Source organism: Dermacentor variabilis, chromosome 10 (genome assembly GCF_050947875.1).
Source record: "Dermacentor variabilis isolate Ectoservices chromosome 10, ASM5094787v1, whole genome shotgun sequence".
Lineage (NCBI taxonomy): Eukaryota > Metazoa > Arthropoda > Arachnida > Ixodida > Ixodidae > Dermacentor > Dermacentor variabilis.
In genome coordinates, this window is record NC_134577.1 from 64,692,159 (window position 1) to 64,708,296 (window position 16,138).

The 16,138-nt window shown below is 46.7% G+C and overlaps 1 long non-coding RNA gene across 1 annotated transcript in view; it reads right to left on the bottom strand.

The window, feature by feature from the left end:
• Positions 1–11,692, bottom strand: part of LOC142559589 (uncharacterized) — a 39,831-nt gene extending 28,139 nt beyond the window's left edge. The window contains exon 1 of the long non-coding RNA XR_012823164.1: positions 11,518–11,692. This is a non-coding gene — a long non-coding RNA (uncharacterized LOC142559589). The remainder of the gene's footprint in view (positions 1–11,517) is intronic.
• Positions 11,693–16,138: the final 4,446 nt, after the last annotated feature.

Consider the following 16,138-nt stretch of genomic DNA (forward strand, 5'->3'; position numbering starts at 1 on the left):
GATGCACGAAACACCAGCATCGCCTTCGCTTGAGGGATGGGTGCCCGCCTCGAGCAGTTCGATCTCTTCCCGTTCGCTCGCGGCACCGTTGAAAAAGAAGCGACGTGGCACGGGTATGTGAGAAACACGGTGAAAGAAATGAGGACGCGATGCCTTCGGGTTCTGTTCTTGACACCGCAACCGCAGCCATGACGTCTATTGAAAAAAAAATATATATAAGGACATTAGGACTCATTAGGTCATCCGGCTCTTCTCATTTGAGTTGGTATAGTCAGCTTGGCCCGAGTTGGTTAGGCATATAGACAAGCGCTCTCATTTCAGTTAGAAAGGCATCGACACTTGTGGCGTTTGCCTCGACTATGACTGCGTCAGGTACAACCTAGTTATAAGAACGGCAGGACAGCAAACCCCGTTTGTGCCGGCCACCGCTAGCATGCCTTCTCTGTTTTCGTCATCTTGCAAAAGCAGGCGTGTATTGTGTGGTTACCACTTATGGAGATAGTTTCGCGAGATTTCGCGAGACTCGGCGCCGGACTCAATTATGTATACGGCCGGCACTGTTCTTTGCCTTGCGTGAAGATAGTCAGCTTGTCAAAGTGCCAGAAAGTATCTCGGTCGCGTACAAAAAACAGGCGAACGCAAGCGAAACACACAAACACAGCGCCTAGGTCCGACAAATGAATATAATTCCGTAAAAAGCAAAAATAATCTGTCTCATCAGCGCGAAAAAGCAAAACACAGGAACAAAGCGCAATACGGTAGCTTGTGTGGAAGGACCTAGGCCCAGATTCCGTAAAGGCCATGATACCGCAACTCCTGACGGAAGACAACCGAACGCATGGGATGCTAACACATGACAATCCCAACCGCCATAGCCTTTCGCCTGAAGTACACCTTTCGCCTTCGCTAATATTGCGAATATGCAGGCTGTGAGTTTCGTTGAACTCTCGGTGATGACTATTTATGGAATCTGGACGCCAACATCATGTTCTTCTGACATTTGGCTGATGCTCATTTGACGTTAGCTTAACGTAGCGTGCAAATTTGCCTACGTGGTGCCTGATGATTGATAGTCTACTGTCAGATTTCACCTTCCGCTAATGCAACGCAAGGGCGGCGGTGCTTGTGATTAGTTTTGCTAAAAGGATCAATTGCTGGATAGAATAACCTTACCAGACTATTGTTGCCGAAATTATAGCGTCTATATCATTGCGCTGAGTAATATGTCTATAATGGGAACCGCGCAAAGAGCGATGGTATGACAATTGCTAGGCATAACATTAAGATACAGAAAGAGAGCGGTTCGGATCAGAGAGCAAACGGGTATAGACAATATTCTTATTGACATCAAGAGAAAAAAAATGCAGCTGGGCAGGTCATGTAATACGCCGGTTAGATAAGCGTTAAGATAAGATTAGATAGAGTTACAGAATGGGTACCAAGAGAAGGGAAACGCAGTCGAGGACGGCAGAAGACTAGATGGAGCGATGAAATGAGGAAATTCGGGGGCGCTAGTTGGAATCAGTTGGCGTCGGACAGGGGCAATCGGAGATCGCAGGAAGGGGCCTTCGTCCTGCAGTGGACATAAAACAGGCTGATGATGATGATGATGAATGGGAATTCGTAATAAAGTGAGGCATGTGTGCTATGGTTTGACTGAGCCGACTGAGTGTAAGAGTGAGGTTGAAGATTATTACGCATAACATTAAGGTAAGGTTTGATAGCCTAGCTATGTTGACTAATCATGCTAAGCTAACTAGCAGGAAAATAAAATCGGTTGGATTCCATAAGGTACGAATTACGGCATAATGACCGGCAACTTACCGCCTTCCTTGAAAGCCGTACAATCACAGCATTCTAAGGGTCCCAATATATGGAGCATACACTTGGGGATTAACGAATAACTTTGAGAAAATGCTAGGCGTAACGCTCAGAGACAGGAAGACAGCGATGTGCATTATAGAGCAAACAGGGGTAGCCGACACTATAGTTGACATTAAGAGTAAAATATAGAGTTTACGAACCATTTAATGCCTAGGGCAGATAACGGAAGTTGCATTAGAGTTGCAGGATGAACGCCAAGGGAAAGGAAGCGCTGTCGATGACGGCAGGGAATTAGGTGCTGTGATCAAATGAGAAAGTTGGTAGACATAACATTGAATCAGCTGGTGCATGACAAGGGTTATGAAAATAGCTGGAAGATGACATTAGTAGCCTGATGGTTATGGTTAACCAGATTAATCGACGTGGTCACCTTGGGCAATAACCAAATAAATCTATAAATACTTTAGAAGAGAGATACCGTTTTTTTTTCGTCGTGCGCAAGCGTGGAGGTAGTTTCTCTATTGCATTAGGAGTTGGCTCGGAGTAGATGACAGACATGTTTCTCACATTGAATTAACTTATCAACGCTGGTCTTCCTAATAACGCATCATAGGCATGGGAAACGCCACTATTTCTTATTTTAACAAGGTGCGTTGGGCAATGCCGAAGAATTTTTTTCCATAACTGTAAGGTCGCTCTTCAAGGACACTCGCGGACATAAGCCCGTAACCGCCACAGCAGAAGTTACATGACCCTCGGTGACCGCCTACGCAGAGCTCCCGAGTCACACATTCTTTCAAGATTACAACTGCCCCGAATAGGTCCCGAATACGCGTGATTGCAGAAATCTCTATACATTCCTGTGCATACCCCTGTCATCAGCATACATTCCTCGATAAGCATCACAGATCTTCTTCGTCGTCGTAATATCGCTACGCAGAAATATCACCACATGATTTGGTGTGTGCATTCCTAAAGTGCTTCTGAACAATGAGCGCACAAATATAAATGTACTAATTGAAGGTTATGCATAAACATTGCGTAAATTCCCTCATTGCATAGATTAAATCAAGCAATTATAAGCACCGTCGTTAGCTGTGTAGCATCTAAATAAAAAAAATTTCCCTTCAAATACATTCCGGCATGAACGTTTTATCGGGGTATAAATTCTAGTTAGGCCCAATTTTTAAAATCACGACCACGTGAAGTTCCTTAACGAGCCTCTAAATCTAAGTACGCAGGTTTTGTCGCATTTCGCCCCCATCGCAATGCGGTCGCCAAGGCAGGAATTCGATTCCGTGACCTCGTGCTTAGCAGCCGAACGGCATAACCACTAAGCAACCACGGCAGGAAAGGGAAACATTTTTGTTCTTGGCGTATGCCTCACTCGGCACGTTTTCCCCTGATGGCGACACGACAAAAGACAACAAAAATGGGCCAAACGTCGACAAACGTAAAAGTTTTCTGCAGTAGTCACTGACTGCACTTTCAAGGAACTAGCAGGTTACGTTCTTATATAAAGCGGATACATTGAATTCAGTGGCGTGCTGCACTGTACTGGTAGCTGTGGTGCATTTGTTTAACGGTCGATACGGCGACTTCGCGTGCAGGACAAAAAAACATTTTACAGCAGAAATTAGCCGAATGAACTTGTCGATCAGGGGCTACGCGAAAAGTTCTTTGAGCGTAATTAGTTCCCTTCGAAAGCAGCAGAAACGATTGTGCTCCCCTCGTATGCTATGAAGCGGAACAAGGACCGTCCGTCCGTCCGTCCCCGCATTGTTTCAAACAGAAGCCACTGTGATGTCCTACATAAACGAGTTGCCAGCATTAATCCAGATACTTCGTAGTGTCTTCAAAAAAGCGGCACGTGTTGCGTTTTGGCGTCATAGACTAAAAGTATTCACGAAAGAAAGTGAGCACTCTTTCGCGCAATCACATGCACTGTCAAGGCAAAATGACAGCCAACGCGACAGCAACCAGCGATATCGTTTCAGGCTACATCGCGCGTTATTGCAGCGAGTACAATCTTTAATTACAAGGAAATATTAGAAATCAAACAACGCGAAAGGAAAGAGGTCAACACAAACGCTGATTTTGCGAATGTTTACGGAAAACGCGTCGAACATGTCTTTTTGATAAAGAAATTGTTACAAAAAAAAATCATTTTGCCACCTGTGAATCCTTAACGCAGGCGCGATTTTCTGACCAGCAACCTAGGAGGCCTGAAGAAAAGCTGGCCACTAGGTCCGCAGGGCAGGAATGGAGTTACCATGTCGCTAGATTAGCTGGCCACCAGATCCACAGGGTGGGCATCGAGACACCAAGCAGCTGGAACAGCCGGCCACCAGGTCACAACCTCGCAAACAGGGGTAAAGAATAATTTAAGGAAAAATTGGCCAAGGTCACATATCACATAGACACTACATGAAACGTTCATTGAGCGCAATTATTTCACTTCGAAAGCAACAAAGTATTGTGTTCTACGAGGATTGTAGCCCACGACGCAAAAAGCCTCGTGGGCCACATGTTGCTGCAAGGTGCGATACACAAACGAAGAGGACGACGCTGTTCTGTATTCGGCTTGAACCCCGGTGCATTGATGGTAATTCATGGGTGATTGTGTTTTTTAGTTTGTCAATTGCAGGGCAGCTCGTTTTAACCTTGTGGACTTGTGCTCATTGTCAGGTGTTGTGTCTTGCAATTCCATTATTTCTATCCGTAGAAGAACCTCACCCGACATCTAATGCATGTCTTTTTTTCTCCCTTTTTTTTCTTAGTTGCTGTTGATACTTGCAACATTTGTTTTGTCTCTCCTCACATCTGACTGCCATTTCTGTATTCGTAGTAATGTTATAATGACATTTCTTCAAATGTATCTTCAAAATCGTCCCCATACCGGTCTTTGCCTATGGAAACAGACAGATTGCGAGTGCCCCGTCAATAAATAAATACGAAGTGTTTCGTCGTTTCTCGACTAGCTTCTACAGCGAGATCAAAGCGCATTCACTGACGCTTGCAAAATCCCTACAGCGTTCGCAGTGGCACAGCAGTTGGTTAAAAAGACGTTTTTCTCCTCGCAAAATGCTTCTCAATATAAACGATTTCCTAGGCCCCCATAATCTAAAACTTCGCAAGCCAATTCAGAAATAATTTTCTTTCGCAAAGAACGGTGCTAATCATTTGGATGCTGGAATAGACACGTACAAAATAGGAAAGTCAAGGCATCACACAAAAGCCGGAGCATCCATTCCGATAGCAAATTATTAGACAGCGATAGGAAATAATGATATTATTGGCCGAATTATCTTGTAAACGATCGCTGACTAACTAGATTAACAAGCATGGCGTCACGCGGACAGAGACAGGCTTTTCCTCTGAGCAGTCGAGCAGTCTTGCGACGCAAATTTCATGGTCGACCGGCAGATGTTAATCAACCTCGACGACGTCTTCTACCTCTGCTTGTGCTTCGGTGCCGAGACCTTTAGGCGCACTCAAGACATGGCGACTCTAGCTTTGCCGTATGGCATTGCCATATGATCCCTGATATGTTGGAAAAGACACCCCTGTCACGAGATGTTCTTCAGTGAGTGAACCTCTGAGAAGGTGCTGGAGTGAGAAGGGTTGATCGTCTGAGCATGCCGGATTAATGCGCCCTGCTGTACTGTAAGTTCTGCGCGTAGCTTACACACGGGAAAATGCAATATCAACGGACACGTTGCAAACAGAAGACTAAAAAAAACTAGATCAAGCTTCAACAAAGCAAAGAAGTTGTAGCACAAACATAAATACGCGCACTGGCGCCTGCAATCGTAGGCGGATACCAGTCTCGAAGTCTCACCAGATCTGAATGTCGAAGAATCTTGACATGCCGACTGAGTTAGGGAACAGAGCCATTTAATGAGATGCTTCTGCAAAATCCGGAACGTTGGGTAGCGTGTTCCTGTTTCGAGATTATAGTCTCGCAGGAGAATGGAAAACACTAGAACGGGAAAAAGCTCGCGCCCTGTCATTCCCTCGAAGAGTAGCAATTTTGACAGGACGATCGCGAAAGTGGAAGTACCGTTGGCAAGTCACTGTGACGTGATGAAAAGAACAGCCGCCAAAAGATGGCACTGCTGGTAGCCCTTCGTATCCCGGGATTCCGATACCGTGCTTCTGCGCTTCAGAAGGACCCCGCGACTTGCCCATAGCTCCCCCTGTTGAGGAAGGCCGGACAGGTACCAGCAATACCACCCGGCGGCAGCCCAACTCCTTGACGTGTGAAACGCGTGAATCCCCCGCCAGGAGCCAACCTGGCCACCTCCCACACCCGCGAAGACCGGCAATTCTTGCCGGTCGGTCGCGGGACTTGTGATTAACGAACGGGTACAGTACTATATTAGTGTGACGCTTTAACCACTAGCACCGAGGAAGACGAAGAAAACATGCAGATATCCAGGACAGCGTTGCAATGTAGATGACGCAGAGCTTGTTTGAGCAAGCGAATTGGCCACAGTAGCGGATGACAGCTGGGCAGCCCGGTCGCCAGTACATTTTAGCTGTCTGCCTCGCGAGTCCGAACGAAGGCAATGCATGATGCACCAAGCGTGTTGGTGAAATGTGCATGCATAGAGAAGTGTGAAACATCTCTAAACCTACGTAAGGCTGCAAGCTCCTTATGGAAGTGTGGCACATACATTCTAGGGGATTGTGCAAGAATTGGACACACACACGGTAGGCACAGACCAAGTTGTACGTACCGAGCGCGTGGATTTGTCTGTTTTGGCGCACTCCCGGTGTTATATATAAAACCAGTGAACCCAAGTTGTCTGCTACAGTCAAGGCAGCGGCCAGCAACAAATTTTTTATTCGGACACGTATACGAAGATGACCCAAGTTGCGTATTCGACAAGGCAGCATCCAGTCCACACCCAGTGGCCCAAGTTCTCTACTTATATCCAAAAATATACAAAGTGAGAGTTTAAAGATATGCAAATGCCACCACGTAGCTGGACAGAGCCAAGTTAATGTTGTTTGCAGTCGCTGAGGGGGAAGCGCCATCTCGCTTGGTATTAAAATTATGGGGCTTTACGTGCCAAAACCACTGTCTGATTATGAGGCACGCCGTAGTGGAGGACTCCGGAAATTTCGACCACCTGGGGTTCCTTAACGTGCGCCTAAATCTAAGCACGCGGGTGTTTTCCCATTTCGCCCGCATCGAAATGCGGCTGCCATGGCCGGGATTCGATCCCGCGACCTCGTGCTCGGCAGCCCAACACCATAGCCACTGAGGAACCATGGCGGATATCTCGCTTGGTATCGGCTATGCAGTCGAAGAGCCCACGACTTCCACTGCAGGCACCAACGGAAACCAACAACGCTTGCATTTTTTTTTTTGCAGATTGCTTTTCTCTTTCCGAACTTCATTGCAAATTGGAGCATTCACGATCATACTTAGGATCATACCTACATGTGAGAGCTTCCTACAATTTCTTACAAACTGAAAATTGCTACAGATGACATGTCTGTTTGCTGTGCGCAACTCTACCAAAGCAGTTTGTGTCGAAATAGTTGCTTGTGAATAATAAAAATGATTAACAGCAGCAGCCGATTCGCATTTTCGCTTACCAGTAAAAACAGCTTTCCTTTTTTTTTATACGACGGGTACACTTGCTAGTCCAAAAAACGTGCTACATCTAGTAAAGTTTCTGCGTAGCTGTCCTTGTGCTAATGAGCCGATAAATATTTAGCAAATTATACTGAAAATCTCTATAGTGTTTCTACATATTTGGTTTCGTTTCGCGATACAACATGCAAGGCCACTAGAGCTTCATCCCGATCTGCAACATTGGGGAAAGGGTATCATTCCAAAATTCCCCAGAAACATATTGAAGTGGTTTCTTAAAATTGGTAATGCACTTTATTTCTTGTATCATAATTTATGTAGACATACATGACACATTTCTAAGACGAAACCAGCAAATATCACCGAGTTTTTTTTTTTTTAATCGAGAGACAGTAAATGAAGAAGCTTGTGTCATTCGGCGGTTGAACGTCAGTTGAGGCTTGGGAAGGCCAGAGTGATGCACAAATGTGTTGTTGAACACAAAGCTTTGGGGCATGGAGAAATATTTTTAAAAGTAACTCAAATCGGCTGCACTCAATGCACCAAGGCAACCTGCTCAGTATAATCTCTTTTGAATGGTTTTCAAGACCTTCCTCTAATTCGCTGAACGTACATTATGCACTGTATTTAACAGAGCCATATGCTGTTTAGTGCGACTCGTTTGAAGCATTGCACAGGAGTCAGAGCTATGTTACGAGTTTAATGATGACGATGGTGATCGGAGTTTATTAGCTCAGGGGCCAGAAGTGGCCAAAGAGCACCAAAGCTATGATAATCGATTGTCATTGGTAAATAATGAAAATGAGATGTGCATGAAGCATGGATGTATAGAGGCCTAAAATAATATTTGGATAGTGCATAAATATCTTCGTAATAAAACTAATCTCACATGAGATATGCTATGCAGAAACGATATACTAGGAAGAGGTGATCTAAAATATGTCGCTACAAGTAGCACTACTGCCTCACCAAGGCCCTTAAGCAGAAAGGTCCGGAGGCGTGTGCCATACAGGTCGCTACTATTGCAGCATCAGCCTGTCGTGAGAGGATGTGCTACGAATATCGTGGGCTTGTCGAGAGTTATGGCTCGGCGAGCCAGCGGGCCAAGCGGTCCAGCATAGACGCCACTACGCATGTTGCACCACGCATGCGCACTAGCTTCTACGCTTGTCCACTGGCTCGCTGAGCTATACCTCTCTTTTAACGCGTAATAAATCGATATTTTGTAAAGAATTAACACTGATTTGTAATCAAGAACTGGTTCTGCTCCAAGAAACAGTAGCGGGTGAAGAGGAATGCCGCATCGGTATACTAGAGGAAAGTGCATTTTTTGTTCAGCTTCTACTTCCCGACACTCCACCAAGACGTGGAGAACGGTCAGCCTCTCACCATACCTACCACAGAGGGGAGATTCACCACCAATCAGGAGGTAAGAATGAGTACCGTGTGCGTGTCCTATTCTCAGTCTACAGAACATGACAGCTGTATGTACCGCTTTTGCGACCGGAGGGGAATTTCGTAGGTGCGGCTTAATTAAATTAAATTTATTAGGGGCTTCATGGTCCCAAATGGATTGCCAAAAGTTTCTCAGCGTTCTGCGCAAGAAAGGCTTTAAGTATGTGGGAGGAATATCTATATGGTTGCGTTACAGGCTCTCACTGTTATCGGTGTAGCATGTTCGTCTGCAAGTATATTGCCCTGTGGCGCCTGTGGCCAGGCCAGTGCCTAAACTGTGAACGGGATCCAAAATCTTTAATGCACTTGGAGCGGCAGTTTGATACACCGCGCAACAATAGTCCAGACGCGATCGTATGAGGCTCCTGTACAGGTTCATTAAACAGCCCCTGTCACTGCCCTACGTCGTGTGAGCCAGAATTTTAAGAATCTTCATTGTATTCAAAGATTTCGTTCTCCCATACTTTATATGCGGCATAAACGCTAGCTTAAAGTCAGATACTATATAAAGAAATATGTGCTATGTGTTCAAAAGTAAGCGCTGACCATGGAGGCGGATACTAGGCTCCGGAACAAGGCCCCTCTTCCTTGTAGAGAGGACACAGAAGCTATTCTACGTATTCAGCTTGAAGCCGTTATGATTAGCCCATGCCGAGACTTTGTTCAGCACAAAGTGTAGGTCATCCTTCATGAGCATTTCAATGTCGACAAGATAGAGAGGCGAAAGCATTTAAACTTTTCTTCAACACTCGTTCCTGGCACAGCATACCTTCTTTGGTTATTAAGATTATTCGTAGTTTTGCCAAAAGGAGCACACTCCACCCCCTTGCCACAAGTTTTGCCGTAATAATGAACCCACTAAAGTCAAGAGTGTCGAGTAACCTTAGTACTTACACAACTTTATCGAAGTAAACTCCAGAAGATTCCAGCATCCCACGATCCTTGTATGGCAGCTATATATTCATTTTGAAATGCGAGAGTTCAAGTTTCGGAGCAATGATTGTCTGCACAAAGACAAAACGCTGCACTATGTTTAGGAAAATATTGAAATACGCCGAAATATCTTGTAAAGATTGGCTAATCAGGGGACACCCTAAGAACTATCCAAATTACAAAAAAGAATGAAATATCAGTAAGAAACTGTGCCTAATTTTCAAGCTTCTGGACCTTTCTTGCAGTGATCTTTCTCTCACGCGGCTTTGCGAGATCTAGGTTGATGTCATTTAGGGGCAGCATCAGCAACACATAGCGTAACTGCTGCAGCAGGTCTATGAGGCACGGATTAGACCAACTTATTCCTTATACTAAGCTATAGTGTTTAGCTTATAATTCAGTAAAGTGGTCACACCGCTCAAATCTGCGACCACGCCAACGTGCTCCAGGAAACATTTCTCCATGTCCTTCCTACTGCGGTAATAGAGTGCCGTAGGAGTTGGTAGAACTCTGGACTCACCCGGTACATCAACTTTTCTAGTGTTGTCCCCATGGTAACCTTAGGGCAACTATTTAACTTCGCTGACTTGCGTTACCTTTCTGTATCATTCCTCAGTTGGCTGATGACGCCTGCGTTTTATGGTGAGTATATTATCCGCTTTTCGCCTGGCTGCGGCGGCGTAGAGAACATGTAGAAACATACATCAATGTGACATCTCGTTGGGTTAGTTGGCAAATTTTTGCCAAAGTTGCACGTTGTGTAAAGGAACACACAGGACAAGCACAGTGTCCTATCTATGCTTGATTGTCACGTTCCATTGTAAAGCGAATTCCATTGGCGACAAATGCGTGCCATATGACATCCCTTCAGATTTATGGGAACACAAATAGCCCGTTATCAAATTTCTAGGGTGCGTGAGAAAAAGAAAACTTTTCAGAAAACAGTACTTTCAATCCACGTAGGTCATTTATGATTATATTTGGCTGCGAGATTTCAAGTAGTATGCCTCCAAATTTTCATGAGCAACGCTCCAAATTTTAGTGATGCTATATATTCATGTAACAGTTCAGCATTGCTAGTGGCTGAATAGCTAGCGCAGGTTACTATGCATCAGTTTGTAAGAGCTAGTTTTTTTATTTATCTTGATAAGGATAAGGCGATTTTGCGTTTTACGTACTTTGGGCTCATTTTTCTGCAAAATACCCAAAACAGGAAAACAAACTTGCGATACTTTGGAGCTGCTGGGCAAGCGAGCACCAGAATTCTTGCTCCTGAAGAATTTCCGCAGCAGAACGTCAAGCCAAACTTACGGAAAAGACAGCAGCGCGCGGCAAGATCGGGCTTCGCCGTATCGCATGCTGCAGCACCAAACGCGGCGCGACTTCTTACGAACGTCAGTTCGCTCGCTGTCGGCGAAAACTGTTCAGCTTTTTAGTTTAGCCTATAATCGGGTACATCGCGCACCACAGAAGAGCAAGCGATAAAGAGAAACTGACAAGCAAGCGGCTTCTTGGCGCACGCCGAGCAAATTTCACTGCGTAACGTCAGATAGTACCCGATGCCGTGACTAACGACTTGGAAAAGACGGCGTTCGCCGCGCTCATGGCTCTTGCGCCGTGCCATGTCGAGTGGTTTCGGTACAAAAATTATTTAAAGAAGCACAAATTCGCAAGCACTAATAACTTGCTTTCCTTACCTTCATCCATCAGGGGCCGCTCAGCCACTCGAACAATCTGCATAGTCGACCCGAACAGACAGGGTTGGCGTAGTCTTTCTCTGAAGTGATCCGAGCAGAGGCCGTAGCCGTTGTACATCTGCTCCCACGTCAAACCCGTCAGGACTCCCCAATCAGCATAATTTTTCCGTATGTGACTTCTGAAAATGGGCAGAATACCTCGTGGTCATGATTAAAGAAGACCTAAAAAGCGAAACCAAAGTTGAGAGTACGAAGAAGCGACGAAAAACAAATGTCCTTCAGCACAGGTTGAAAGGTGAAGCGCACCTCGGTCGTAGCACAGGTAACTCGAACTTCTTGTAATTCAAAACACAAGGGGCGACTGCTACGTATTATTTTTTTGCCTCTGTTCACGAATATTCAAATGTGGTGGCGTCACCAAAAGACTGATCCCTGGAATGCTTTTCTGCGTAAGCAGTTTTTGCAACAAGCTTGCTTTCAAGTACTTCCGGCAAATAAAGAGTGCAAGTTTTCTACTTGTGGAAAAAATGAGCAACCGCTAACCGTAGCAAAATTTACGTCTGCTCGTCAGCTAGCACCAATCGGCCACTGTGTAACTGCCAAGTGGCTTCAGTTTCTTACAACACCGCAGAAAAATGCGCCGCGCAAAAGAAAAACGATATTCATTTGAAAATTACCCCGGAAAATCTTTCGTTCTGTACTAAGTCTGTTTTGACAAGGATATCGCTTGTTTTTTTCATAACGACTGCAGAAAAATTGCTCTTACCCCTCGTCCGCTGAGAAAGGGAAAAATTTCGTCCTGCCGTTCCTCCCCGAGACGCCACACCACACTGCACGCCTCGCGCACATTCTTCAGTTTTTCCGACATTGCCGGAACGTTCACGGGCAGGGAAAGAATTTTTAACCGCAGAACGTACGAAAAATATCGGACATAAGCAGGCAGTCGCAACATCAAAGTACTGGTAGGGTCCACCGTTGGAAGAAGCACGCGTGCGCGTTGCTCATGCTAAGCGCAGCGTCATGCACAGGAATCGTCGAGAAACCGGCGCATGCGCATAACGGCGCGCGTCGTCTGCTGCCAAACCACCCCTTCGCTTCGCCAGCGCGCGGCGTTCGCCCTCGCGTCTTGAGCCGCAGTTGCGATGAACGTGACTTGCCAGCCGTCTAGATGCTAAGGGCATAGAAATGATTGACCTTTCAGAACCCTCTTAGGGGCATGAAACTTTTTGATGCGTCAGAAGCTTCGCGTTCGGACGTTATAACACGACAGACCCAAACACGAGATCGTTTCGTGGATGGAGCCTGACTAATGACTAAGCGAAACGAGTCACACTACGTTTCTTTTCGGCACTCTTGAGCACAGCATGTTTCGGTGACGCCTGGCTACGCCATGCTAAGTCTGTCGAGTTGCTCCGAGATGCAAAAAGCCGCGTACAGCTGGCATTGTTGAATCACAAAGGTGAATATGTAGCCTAAGGCATTCAAGGGTACCGCCATGTATGGCTTTTCCTTAATGCCACTGAGAGATCGACAATAGCATATATAAGCAAACTGAGCAATTTGCGGTATATTGTCGACGGTGTTGTGAACGTTTCCGAGCGCGGAATACTCGCTCGAAACGCAGCATAACGACGTTATCTCGCGCGTCCGAAAATACCGTGCGAAACAAAATAGCTCTGCTGCTTATTCACATTCTACACCCCTGCTGTCGACGCGAGTGTACTTATGTGCTTTCTATGTCTCCTGCGGGGCAGTGAACGAAATTACATGGTTCTTGGTTACGCGGTGGGCTCTTGACTGCAGGGTAGGGCGACCGCGTGCGAAGAAAGCGACGAGGTGCTTCTGCGGCAGACGACGTGCAGACGACGAAGCGCATGCGCTGCTCCTGCGTCGCTTCGCGCATGCGCTGTTTCCGTCGCTTCCTGCACGGAGCGCTACGCGGAACATGAGCCACGCGCTCGCTTGTCCCCTCCAACAGTAGACCGACCCACACGTGCGGTCTTTCTGAACGCGAACACGGGATCACGTGGTGTTGTCTACTGCAAGCGCAGTTAAGAGGGGCCCCCTCACCAAGCCTGGCCATATTGAGCTGAAAAGCGCAGTCCAGTGAAAAGCGCCAAGTTCTACATCTCTGTGCGCCGAGGAAAGAGTCAATTTCAAACCAAACACCGTTTGCCCTTCTCGCGGGCCCCGCACCCCGAACCAACAGGAGAGTCTACGTATGTCGCGCAAGCGCGCCTACCTAAATGGCAGTGCTGTGACGTCGCTCATAGTGGCACGTTCGTGACAATTATTTAAGGCAACAGCACTTGTTTAATCTGTTGCTTCAATAGACCAATGAACGTTAATAGTAAAACCTACGAACCCAATGCGTGGGTCCTCGTTTTACTGCGTACCTCTGCAAGAGATGTACAGTACTGCCGTGTCGTCTGCTTGTTCCCTTGCCGTGGAGTCGCGCGCGCGGACAGCTGAACTGAGATTTTCCACAGTGTTCGAGCGTTCGTTCATGCTGCGATAATAATCGCAGGATACAATCCTACGCTAGCATAAAAACCCTAAATTATTGGCCCCCGGCACTGCAATATTTCTATCTCTGCTATTACTGAACCAATTTTAAAAATTCTTCCGGTAGAACGCTCCCCAGAGGGCACGTAATTTCGAGCGTATAACCGAAGTCTAACCAAAGCTTGTCTGCTAGTCTTTTTCCCCCTCGGTGGTGATCGCATGACTAACCGAAATTCGGATGCGTCCATTTCAAACGGTGCGTTCCTAATGCTTCGCGTTACCTTTATTACCTGGAAATCCTTGCGCAATTTCTTTCTCTCCCTAGTTTTTGGTCACGCATTGCAGAAAACAGGCTATGAAACAAACGTTCAACCTTTTTATTTCACGCACTTTTCGCAAAATATTGAAACACTTGGAGAAGTAACAGCTGTAAACTGCAATTATTCGGCGTTGGATTTTTGTTATTTTGTCATATCCCCTTTCGCAGTGATAACCACCGACCTCCTAGATTTTATTGGAGTTCAGGGCAGGCAAAAAGTTGCTGGAACAAAAAAATCAGTATTTGGGAAAGCGGCGTGAGCGTTGGGGAGGAGCACGTTGTCCTAAATTCCGCTACAGTCGCGCTGCGGAGTAAGAGCGCGTTCGACGAGTTGTAGATGTCGGAGACCACGCCTTGACATCGCCTCCCACAGGTTCACGCAGGTGCGTCCGATCGCGTCGACTCCCTGCACATCGGCTGGCTCGTAACTGCATGGAAATCACATTGAGTCCTACGCACAAAACAAAGACCGTTCGGAAGAAGTTCTTACCGTGTCCCTGCTGCTCGCTACACTCACACGCGTTGGTTTAGGCGTGCTGAAAAAAAGGTCGACTCGTCCGGGAAGAAAACTCGGCCTCAGTCACCGGAAGTCCACCAGGCGCGCGCTTCGGCCAATTGCAGTCACGACGCCTTGCTCGAAGCACGTGAGGACGGGCTTTATGCGCAGCCGCAGAACTTCGCAGTCCAGCACTCCTCACACTTCGCCGCATGGTAACGTCCGGCCGTTCTCGCACTTGGCGCGTGGACTATAACGGGTTATGTCCACGACTGCAACCACCACAAACACGTCCGCTTAATCCGTCGTTGCACTTGGTCAACGCCCATGTGGAGCGTCGGAAATGCCGCCTCGCTTGCTGAATGATTGGATAATGCTATTTACTTCGGATAATCACTTGTGCGGCCTCTGCAGCAGGGCACTGATGAAGTGCTGAGAATATCCCTTGAGCGAATGTTAGAATACGTCCGACCTCTCTTCTGCAGGAAGACGCGTCATGGCGAGCTTGAACAGCTGCTGTGAGCATACCTTCCTCGAAGACAAGATGTTGCTGTTACAATACGCCTTCAAGCGCAGCAAGTAACGTGGTAACCACCTAGCTAGAGAACAAAGAGTGATCGTGGAGATCGTCAGCAAATGCTAACATAGTTTCGAGTTTATTCATACATCGCGTGGAACGTAATTGCAAGTTCAGCACTGTTGCCGCTCTGCAAGCGTACGGCTCCCTTATTGCGTAACGCCTGCAGGAAGACGGCACGCACGTGTTTGCGTGACGCAATGCACTCGAAGGTGTAATTCTCGCACGGCGGACGCACGGCGCATGCGCACTGCTTTTCGGTGCCGTCGCTAAACTGCGGTGGCAGTACGAAAAGCCGCGCGCTCCCGCTTTCACGTTCAAAAATATCGCGGCGGCGAGAAATACGCAGAGCGGCTCGAATGTTTTCCGAAGACCTGCGATTACAAATGTCCCCCAGTTCTCCGTGCACCCACACGTGATCAGGATTCTGCCCTTGGCAGGCATCACACATCGCCTTCATACCCGTGACATCACTACGCAGACGTCACACAGCGCACCCACCTGATTTCGTATTTTGCTATTCATAATAGCTTCTGAACAGTGCAGAGCACGAGTCTAAAAATTGCACGAACTGAAAGTTCTGTATAAACTTTGCTTGAATTTACTCGTTGCATAGAATGGCATTAAATGAAATTGTAGGCGTCGCAGTTATGTAACATTGTAATATAAAGCTTCGCTTCAAGTCGATTCGAACATATTCCCCGGGTCTGCATAAAATTTCTGC